Source organism: Panthera leo, chromosome A3 (assembly GCF_018350215.1).
Source record: "Panthera leo isolate Ple1 chromosome A3, P.leo_Ple1_pat1.1, whole genome shotgun sequence".
In the NCBI taxonomy this organism is placed as follows: Eukaryota; Metazoa; Chordata; class Mammalia; order Carnivora; family Felidae; genus Panthera; species Panthera leo.
Window position 1 is genome coordinate 9,300,063 of NC_056681.1, and position 11,314 is coordinate 9,311,376.

Sequence of the window (11,314 nt, forward strand, 5' to 3'; positions counted from 1 at the left end):
CCACGGCCATCCTCTGCACATCTTGTCCAACTTTGGACTGAGTCTCTCACCTTCCCCACCATCGGTCGGGTCCAAGATAGCAGCAGCTTTGGACCGGATGGACACAGGGGCCTCCTACATGGTCAACCTGCCTGCAGCCTTGCTCTCTAATACACCACATGGCAGCCAGAAGGATGCTGTAAAAACCAAAGCCAGATCCCGGCTCCTAAGCACGCCCGCCCCCCAGGCACAGCTCCTTAGAGGTCTTGGGTCCTAGAGGCTTGGCGGTGGCCTGTCCTCCTGTGGGGACCCCGCACCATTCCTCCAGGCTCCGCCACCCTGGCCACCTTGCTGCCCGCCAGCCCCCGCCTTGCTCCTGACCCACAAGGTCACACGTGTTCCCAGTGGGCACGGGGCGGGGGGGCGCTTCTCTCCCCGCGACGTCCCTCAGAACCCAGCTGCAACGTCACTTGCACTGAGAGGCCTTTTCTGGCCCTCCCATCCAAGACGGCGCCCCCTCCCCTGGTGCCCTACGCCCTGCCCGCCTTTGGGCCTCTCTCGGGCACACGCCACACGCTGGCATATGACCACATGCACCTGCTCACTTGTCTGGGATCTCTGTCTGCCACACTAAATGGAAGCTTCAAGAAGGCAGGCCTTTGTCAACTTCCTTCAAGCCTCCGGTTCCAGCACCTCCCGCGGTGCCTGGTGCATAGCAGACTGTCAGTAACATCGGTTAAATAAAGATTTCAAGGCAGGCAGCCCAAACTCCCACCTGCTCGCCACTGAGATCCCAAATCCCTTTGTCCTGAGATACACCTTAACAGGCACCAGCCAGCCTCCCTTCTCCCCTCTCCCAGACGCTAATCTGAAGGTGACAATTAAAAAGTAGAGAAGGCGTTACCAGGAAACAGCCTGTAGCCTTCTCCCATTAGCTTAACAACCCCTAAGCTTTGCCGCCTCTCCCGGGGCCTGAGGGGATGAGCACAGGTTTGCCCTGGGGGAGGGGCAGTTGCCCAACCCTGGGAGGCTGCGCACCTGGAGGGCAGAGGGAGAGGTCCAGCTCAGGGGTCAGAAATGAGGATCCCCAGCCCCTTCACCAACATCAGGGACCCTCCCTCTGAGGGTCTTGGCTTAATGAGGAAGGCTACTAACCCATATCGGCAGCAAGCACTGCGTACGAGACGAATACGTACTGTTTACTGCAAAAAGGCGAAATGCCTGCTCTTCGCGCGAAGGCAGATGATGTCATGATGAACAAAATGCAAGTTCATTACCAAAATCACTGTCTTTTTGTCATTAGTATTTTTTTAACTGATAAATATTCAGAGTGCCGTTCCGATCGTGATTGGTACCTAGGTCTGCCAAAAAAAAAATGTTAGATGTGTAAAAGAGATCCTTCTACTCAAAAGTAATTAATTAGTATACAAAGTAGTACACTAATTAAAGTATTTATTCCTTTATTTACAGCCTCATTTATTCATTCATCGGGAAATATTTATTTAGTGCCTAATAGGTACCAAGGACTAATTCAAGAGCCTAGATTTTTTTCCCCCCAGAATCCCTACAGACAAAAAATAACAACAGGAAGGAGAATCAACATGAGCGTTTATGAAAAAGATCTTGTGTGCGTGCCAGGGACTGCACCAGGGTTTTCTCTACATCACATTACCTAACCGTCCTGCCCACAACGGGAGGCGAGAGATATCCTGTGCCCACTCGACAGATGAGGACTTGGAGGGCAGCAAGGTTAAGGAGCTTCCCTTCAAACACTGCTGCCCAGTTAAATAGGCAAGCCCTGCGACCCCATCCCAGATCGGCTTGGCTCTTAACATTTGCTTTTCAACAGCCTCCCCCGTTTGGTTCACCAGGCACCAGGCAATCCTATGTTCTGTTGAACACCCAAATGGATCACATCGCTTCCCTTCTGGAAACCCTCCCTCCCCTCGCACTGAGACCCATATAGGGAAAGCCACACCAGACCTGCCCCCGCCCACCTCCCCGGCCTCTTTCCTTATACCTCCTCCCCCATTTTAACCTGCCCTGGCCCCACTGGGCCCCTACATATTCCTCAAAGAGGCAAGTCAATTCTGGTCGTAAGTGCTTACTGCTTCATTTGCCTGAAACATTTCTCCCAGATCTGTGCTCGGCTGGTTCCTCGCTTTTTGTGCAGGGCTGGTCAAGTGTTGGCACCTGAGGAATACCGGCTCTGACCATCCTGTATAAAAAGTCAACCCTCCCATCCCTCTTTATTCCATTAATGCTAGTGGGTTTTTATGAAATGCAGTTAGAACTATTTAACGTTGTATTATATATTTATTTGTGTATTAGCTTTCTGGTCTTAAAAGAATTATACCTGTGTGAGGGCATGGGCTTTTCTGCTGTGGTACACCAGCCCCTAGATCAATGCCTGGCAGACAGTAGGTGAGCAGGTCAACGTCTGTTGAATGAATGAATGCACAAATGCACATCCATACACATGAAGGAACCCTCACGAAAGAACCGACTTCATATATGGGAGAGGGCCCGAGATTCTATTTGGAGATGCCAATGAAGGCAGCATCCTCCGTCAATGTTCTCAGTACCCTCCCCGCAGGCTTAGACTTCACAACAGACGCAGGGAAAGAATAATAGGAACGGGGCCCTTCCTTGGCAAATGACTATAGCTATTCCAGATAAAATATCACAATAGATTAAGTGTATGGGCTTTGGAAGCAGGGAGTTTAAAACCCAGCTTGGCCACTGCATGACCTTGAACGGGCTGCTCTGCAGGTTTCTCAGATCGCCATCAGTAATAGGGATTACGCTGGCATCTAATGCATGAGAATGTTAGAAGGATAAAACTTGGCTCAGACGTCCCCCCTGGGACAGGTCTCTCCCCTGGCCATCCACACTTGTATTGCCAAACTCCCACTCTTCAACTTTTGCTTTTATGAAACCACTGTCATCATGGAGTTTCTTTTCTATATGAAATTTATCTTTTTTTTTTCTTTGTTAATTTACTTGTATGTTCTCCTGCTTCCCCTTCCTGGAGGGTAAGATCCCCTCTTCATCCTATTAACTGCCCCTGCCTCCTTCCCCGGAAGCAGGTGACCAGAACAGAACCTGGCACGTAGTAGGGACTCAAGAAATAACTGCTGTTTAAATAAATGAAATATAAGCACTTGGTAAAGTGCTTGGTGTATATAATAAGCACCTCCATAGTGGGAGGTATCGTTATTGCCATTGTTGTTATAGTTGTTGCTGCTAGTGTTATAATTACTATCTGTTGGGAAAGAAATGTTCTTTTGAGCTGGCATGGGGCTCCAACCATTCCCTCTTCATTCCCAGAAAAGGCTAAAACCCTACTCAGTGACTGGATTTCCAGTTTTAAAAACCAAAATGCACCCATGTCTGACTTCTTTCAAGCCCCGGCCTCCTAGTCTCATGATAGTTGTTGGTTGCTCATTTCCTTTCTGGTGTAAATGCTTCATGGTCTGGCTATTCAGGGTGAAGATACGCGACGACTGTCAGGTTTGACCCCTAATAGTTTCAGTGCACTTTCTCAGCCCCAGTCTCATATAATCCTTTCAAAAAACCTGGGCCTTAAGAAGAAATATGATTACCCCCATCTTATAGGTTGAAAAGTGGGGGGGAGGGGGGGAGCAGAGATTTGAGCGGCTTGCCCAAACCTATAAGGCAAAGAAAAGGAGTAGACCTAGGGATTTGAACTTGGGTCGTTCTGACTCCTGAACTCATGTTCTTACCCCTGAAGCAAGGTTTCTCTCTCGAGCTTGCTCAGGGCCGCACAATGAGTGTGGGCAAAGCTGGAACCATTACCCAAGTCACTTCCTCCTGTTCTAAGGCCCCATCCACGGTCTCAAACCTAACCTCAAGAGGGAAAACAAAAAGAAGCACAAAGCCATGGACCCAACTTCCTAATAAAGGAAACTAGCCAAAGGCAGCTCTGATGTAAAACTGCTTATAGCTTTTCATTTTGGAATTTCTTCTGTACCAAACGGTACCGAATGCCTAGAGGAGATTTACCTCTTCTCTACAGCATCCTCTTGGCCCAGAAGCTATTCATATCTCCCCCGGCCTATGAGAAAGGGGCTTCTGAATACATAGAAAATTCTAAGAATCTGATAAATTCAAGTGATTTAAAGTAAGCCCTTTGCAGTTTGTATAGAAATATTTACATGCCGCTGCTCTGGCTTACCCAAGTCACTTCTCCCTTATAGAACACCTTGACCTTCCGTGTCCTTTTCGAATTGTCCGCGTCACCAGATTTCATGGATTTTTCGTGATGCAGGAAAGCGTTTGGGAAGTTTCTTCCAAATTCATGACAAACAGAATGGCCGCTGACAACAGCTTTGATCTCCTTCTGCCCTATGTAACTATTTTCATTAAAAACAATAACTGTGTTCTACCCACCTTAATATCTAAACTGTGTAATTTCCATAGAAATGACTTAGATGGAGCTTTAAGAAGAAAGCTCAGGAGTGATTTCAGAGTATTCATTCAGTTCTGAAAGCACTCAACTAATTAAGACCCGTGATCTTAATTTCTGTACTAACAGAAACTGCAGAACGCTGTCTTTTTTTTTTTTTTTAAATCCACCTTAGTATTATGGCAGCTTTATGGAAACATGAGGCTTTTCCTTTAGCATAAATGGACACTACAGCTTTTCAATTAAATTAGTCTTTGGAGAGAGAGATGCAAAAGAGCTAAAAAGCTCCTTAAAAATCTTCCCTGCTCTGCAACTTTTCATGTGCCAAGGGGAGATGTGTAGTTAAAATGCACTGCTATTTTCTTCTTACCCTGCCGAACAAAGTTTTCGATCTTGAACCCTGAGCTAGCTAGAATAACCTGTCGAGATTTTACTTTTAGTTTGTGTGCCCACGTTTGGGTTTCTAAAGCTATTTTGCAAAAAGGGACGTGTGCTACAGTGTCCTGTGTCTTTGTCCATCCAGAGAGAACTTTATTAGGTAGACCCTGTTTAAGGTTGACGAGTAGGTATGACGATACTGAAATTGTTGTTTTCGTTGTTTTTAAACAACACGGATAGAAAGGGAACTCTTAGAAAAATTCAAGACAAATGCTTTCAAATATGATCCAGGTTTTTCTTTTTTCCTGTGTAATTTCTCTAAATTCATTACCTCTAAAAATACCGATATATTAATAACAGGATTATCTGGCCGTGCCTCCTGAATTTTAATTTCTAAAATTTTAACCAATTTTAGGCCTTGCTTCGGCATCATGGCGTACTGGAGGATGCCCAGAGGGCATCTTTTTTTTTTTTTTTTTTTTTTCTTTCTGCAGAGGAAATGCAAAAGGTTCAGAGGCAACAAATGAAAATTCTACAGAACCATTTTAATGACTTTCAAGTCTCTTCAAATTATTTTATCACTTCACCCACAGAGTTTGCTTTGGAAACAAACATATCAGCAATTCCCACTTGGCCTCTCAGATTCCTATTCTGTGTGTCTGTGATGCAGACGAAGTCTTCAGAGGGGACCTAAGTCCTACACCCTCGTGACGGTCTCCCTGTTGAAGTGAGGGGGGGGAACCACCCCACTGTGGACACTCCAGACTGGTGTCCAAGTCAGACCCCAAACCATGTGTTTACGGAGACACTTTCCCATGAGTTCGCATAGTCCCAAAGTGGATATACCGGCTGTGAAAGGACCGAATTTTTATTACCATTTCTTAGAGACCAGTGTTTCTCGAAACTACCTTTCAATTAGCATTGCAACACCTAAAACAAACGAGTGACTGAAAGGTCAGTAATACCAAAAAAAAAAAAAAAAAATGAAAGAAATGGTAAATCCAGTGGAAATTGGCTTCTATGATACAGGCCGGTAAATATATGGTGTTTTTTGTTTGTTTGTTTGTTTGTTTGTTTTGTTTTGTTTTGTTTTTTCTTACTGCAATATCCAGGCAATCAAGCAAACCCTCTCAATGAGGTTATTTCTTATGTGGCTAGAATGACTAAGCTCATTTATAATCAAAGAGCTGCTCACCAAAGGTCACCCTAAGGAACAGGAGAATTTCTAACTTGAAATGGAATTTATAAAACTCAAAATAATTTAAAAAAAATACAAATTGTTACCAATTACTGAAAAATGGATGTAAAAACATCCAGGATGAACAGGCTCTAAGAAGGCAGGAGAATTGGATCTCCCTGATACAGACGACAGGAAAATATACTATGTATTTGTCACGTTAGAAAATGAAAATAAATTTCTCCCACGTAAATAAAAATAGAAGTGCAGTCTCAACTTGCGAAGCAATAAAATTATTTGTGTGCCAAGCTTCTTTTAATACCACTGTAATTTTTTTTATAAAAGTCGCTCGATTTGATTGTAATTAAATATGTAATGAAAAAGCAGTGCTTCAGGGAAGCGATACAACCCTCTCTGTTAGTTTAATGTATTTCCAACTGACTTTGCATCAAACAAAAATGATAACTCTGTGGATGCCTGGTCTTAATATAGAATTTGTTAGGCCATCCTGTGCTTTTTAAAGGGAACTTGGGTGCACGCAGACACGCCTTTGAAATAGTGGCACAGTCTTCCCAGACCTTGACATACCTAAATAAAATTGATGGTACGCATACAGTGACGGAAGGGAAGATCTAGTCTGGTCATTTAACTCATGTTAGCTAATTACAGACCCAGCACCAACACGAACAGGTTTTCTTCCTGTCTGATTTTCCTAAGCTGAGCTGCAGAGGAGCAGAAGTGTATCGTTTCAATGGCCTTAAATAATGCCAGGCGCAGTGCCCCTTTAAAACCTGCTCAAGTGAGAGAAGAATCCCCCAGCCAGTGGGAAGAGAAATAGATGAACCCAGGTACATTATCCGCTTGGAGAAATTCCGTCAAAGGCGTCACCTGGGATGAAACGAAGGCATAAGCCTCTGTTGGAGAATGTGACAAAAGGCAAGATGCTTCCAGGCACAGACCTGCTAACGATGCCTAGGAGGTATTTGTTGGATGTGAAGGTTTCCCAACCGGTAGCAACAGAACCGAGGTGACTGGGAGAAAAATCAGTGTAAGGTGGCAGAAAAATAAATGCATGGTAGTTCCGAGGAACGTTTCTACCCTCCTCAAAAGTAGCCTTCAATCTCCAACCCCCAAGCCTCAAGAAGATTTTCATCCTGCAGAAGTTTCTTCAGAGCCCCCTCCCCCTTCCCTACCTTCCACTAGAACTCCCTGTCACTTGCAATCTGCTGATTAGGGCTAATGTATTGTGTCCTGATATGGCAGATTAAAAATGAAATCAATAAATGCCTAAAACAAATGGGCTTTTGAGATGTCCCATTCAATCTGGGTCTTTAAGGGTGAGGCGAGAAGTGGGAGAAGGAAATCAGGAAGGGAGTTGGGGAAGGGACCACTTAAGTAATCAATTCCCATCCAAAACGCTCCGGTGCAGGATGCGGTTTTCCGTGGGACCTGTCCTTCCTTTTTCAGGGATCTGTCTTAAATAACAAGAAGAGCCAGAACAGTTCGTGCTGCTGCGCCCCTCTGGGGGTGTGTGTGTTTATTTTTTCCATTCATCTGTTAAAAACGTACTGTTTGGGTAAGTGAATGGGGTCTATAACATGCAGTATTTAAATCTGCAAGATGTGAACTTGTCTTTCTGAAGTGTGTTTAAATAAAGTGAGAGTGCCAGGGTCTCGACTCTACCCAGATTCCTATTCCCTGGAATCCCATCCCACTTGCCAGTAAATTAAACGTGAACTTCACCATGAGTGGCCTGCCGCCTCCCCACCCTGCTGCTACAGATTGCTAGGACCTCAGTGGGTTCACCCAGGCACCAGCTCTCAGTAGGCTGAAAAGGCTATCGCTGGGGTCAACTCCCGCTCCACTGCAGGATTCAGAACTGTCCCTGATGAATATGTTTCCCATGTAAATAAGCTATGCCATTAAGGTGCAAATTGTAACTTTTAAGTAATGATTGCTAATAGTCTAATGTTTACTGCCACACAAGGACATTCATGAAAACAAAATCTGCATTATTCATCTCCATATTAAATAAACAAAATAAATTGAGGGAGCCATTCTTCCCTGCAAGACTTTCCTCAGATCTGGATTATCAGATAGTTTAGGAGAGTCAGCAAGAAGGAGACATTTAATCTCTTTGGGCTGGAAGAAGCAGAATCCTGCAACTTACGCGTACATTCGATATTCACAAGCCCCAAAGACTGTGCATTCGACTACAGTTGGCTGGCATTATATAAAAACAATAGTTCAGGCTGGTAAAATAAAATATATGTAGTACACATGTCCGTGTACAGAGGCTATGACAGATTGTAGAAAATAGAAGGGTTTGCAGCGTAAGTCTGCAATTTAAAATTTTTAACTACGCTGAATCCTGCAAAATACAAACAAATCAAAACACTGCTCTGTTTTATTTTACCTTTCTGCCATCTTCTCTATCTGCCCTAAAATGGATAGGGGGGAAAGATGCTGATAGAAAATCCCACAATATTCTCAGGTAAAAGTGGATGCATTTTAGTGGTGAGGGAAATATACATCCAAGGAAGCCAGCACACACACTCACACATACACAAACCCCTGGGGTACCATAGGCTGTTTTCTGAACTTTTTTTTTCTTGCCCGAAGTAATAGTATGGTGGAAAAGCATAGCTTTAGAAAGCCAGGAAGAATGACATTTCAGAGGGAAACAGAGGGAAATGTTCTGACTTAGCTGTTTCCTTAAAGAGAACTGCCTACCTCACATCCCTTCTTTTAAGGCGGTGGGGGGGGGGGGGGGGGTGGGTAGAGCAAAACAAATAAAGACCGAGATTCCCCATCACTTATAATATCATCTTGTTCATTCTATCTGCATACCTGCTTTATTAGAAAGTTCTGTAACTGATTCCCTGAACCATGGAACTTAAAACTAATAATGCAAAGAAACCAAATTGCCTCGAACAGTTCTTGGGAAAGAGTTTCAGCTCTGATTCACTCACAGGCTTTTTCTATCTTACATTATTCATTAATCAAGCTAGAAATCAAGCTTTCAACATCAGACCATGGGAGTAATTACTTACAGTTGTGCATTGCGTTTAATTTCAGGCAGCGATAAAAGTTAGTATGGCCACAATCCTGGAACCCACCTTGTTCTTTTCCCTTCATGACCAACTACCTAAAGAATCCCAAAGTGGCTCACTTTACTCATGAATCGCCACCTCAGCTACAACGGAAGATAGCACCGATGACTTTGGAGGAAAGAAACATCGCATAAAAAAAAAATCTGTTTTATTCATATGTGAGCAAATAAATACTGTAAGAAGGGCCTCCTTGCATGCAATAGGAATGACTCCCTTTCAGCTTGACAAGGGTTTCTGCTTTCTTCAGTGAAAATAATAAAGCCATGAAAACAAACATAAAGACACCAGGAATACAATAGGCTAGCGAACTGAAACTAGGGTCATAACTTTCAAACGCACACACACACTACAGTAAATAGACAAGCCAGTTCCAATAGATACCAGCTTAATGAAAAGGATCTAATTTAAATAATGTGATACAGCATTATGTTACTACACCTGGATCCTCATTGATCAGAGGATAATTGTAATCAAAGTAGTGCAGTTCTGAGCAATGCACTTTTTGTAATGAGCTAACCAAAGGAGACATGTCCAGTCATTCTGGTAATTTAAATTACTGCCTAGTTGTTGATGGCCTTTACCGGAACAACAAGGGGGAAAAAAAAAAAGAGTAATTTTCAGGGCAGTATCACTTCTTGCTGGACTGTTGCCCAGAGTTTTCTTTTGGGACAATAAGGACGTTATCTCTAATCATCTAGCTACACGAAAACTTGGGTTGTTAGAGCTAGAAGGAGCACGCTTACTTTTCCTGGGTCTAGAAGGCCAGTGCACACCCCAATGCTGTCAGACTGCAAAACAATCTAAGTTTTAACAAACAAGCGGTTGAAACGTAGACACGGACAGGGGCAGGAGGGAGAAACGGTTTTCAAAAGAGGTAGCCAGAGTTGCAGAAAAGAACACCTCACCGACGAGGCAAGCTCTAAATATATATGGCACTAAGAATATTGCAATTATTTTGCTCTCTGGGAAACAGTTGGAAAACACACGAATCAAAGCTTTATAAATGATATTTCCGCACGCAATTTGACCCAATCTACGCGTGGTTACGGAAGCAATTCTGCGCTCTGGAGGGAAGATAGCTGGGGATATTTCAAAGCACATGGACTGCCATTCATGCTGGAACCAAGCCATGGTGGAGGATGAACTTGGTGGTCCAGCCTGTTCAGACACAAACACCCACTTTGCTCAGATTTGCGACTAACTTTGGATTTATTCTAAGGGTGGCTTTATAAAGTTTACAAAAGTGTTCCACTGAACTTCTTCCTAATGTTTCGCTCCCGTTACAACAGAAGGAAATGTGTTTTGGGTCTGCCGAACACCAGCCTTCACTGATGGCCCCTAAAGCATGAAAGTAAAGACAGAGAAGGGGGGGGGGGGCGGTAAGAACTTCAGCTTTTTGCTAAAGCCCTGATTCAACAGAAGGACACAAAGAAATAAAAACGCCCACATTAAAAGCCAAACAAGATAATAATTGTGCATGTCTGGCTCTGAATCTAGAGGGCAAGGCTTGCGTCACTGGTACTCTGAGTTACCATGGTGAGTGATTTATTGATATATATCAAGAATGAATAGATCAAAGGCAGCGAGATGACAGGTGATCAATCAAATGTCAAATCAAAACTAGCAATCAAGTGGAAAGCTGATTTTTCAGTGGGTGGGTCTGGCAGGAGAAAAATGAACTTTCATATTACACTTCCGAGAAACAAAACCCCAGCATACTATTAAAAAAGCAATTAAGCAACCCAAAAGGAAAAAAAAAATCCTTTAGAAGGTCTGTTGTACTGATCCATTAACCTGTTCCTCTTTTGGGGGGAGGGGAAGGGGTCAGTAAGGAAAGATTCAGATGGGATACCCTACAAATCAATTTACAAAGTTTGCAACTCTCTCTGGGCAAAGAAAATCCTGAGCTGTTTCAATGTTCTATTGGGCATTTCCCCTTTTCTTTTCTTTCTTTCTTTCTTTCTTTTTCTTTCTTTTTTTTTTTTTTTTAAGAGAAAGAGTGATTAGATTTCCAAGCATATTTAGAAAGCACATTGAAAGGTTCATTCCTTTCCTGGGGTGGGTTTTTTCCACCTTGGCGATCAAAGTTAGTCTCCTTGCTTGCCCCAAAGCCAGCCTGCAGCCCAGGGCTCTGGCATGCCTCACACTTCGGCGCCCCAAACCCCAGCGAGCGCAGATGCTGTCCCTCGAGGCCAGAAGCCACTGGCACTGACCACGCGGAGGGATGCGGGGGTGGAA

At 43.9% G+C, this 11,314-nt stretch overlaps 1 protein-coding gene across 3 annotated transcripts in view; it reads right to left on the bottom strand.

The window, feature by feature from the left end:
• The window catches only part of TSHZ2 (teashirt zinc finger homeobox 2), a 405,034-nt gene that overhangs the window by 392,705 nt on the left and 1,015 nt on the right, over positions 1-11,314 (bottom strand). The gene's annotated exons all lie outside the window — the stretch shown is intronic.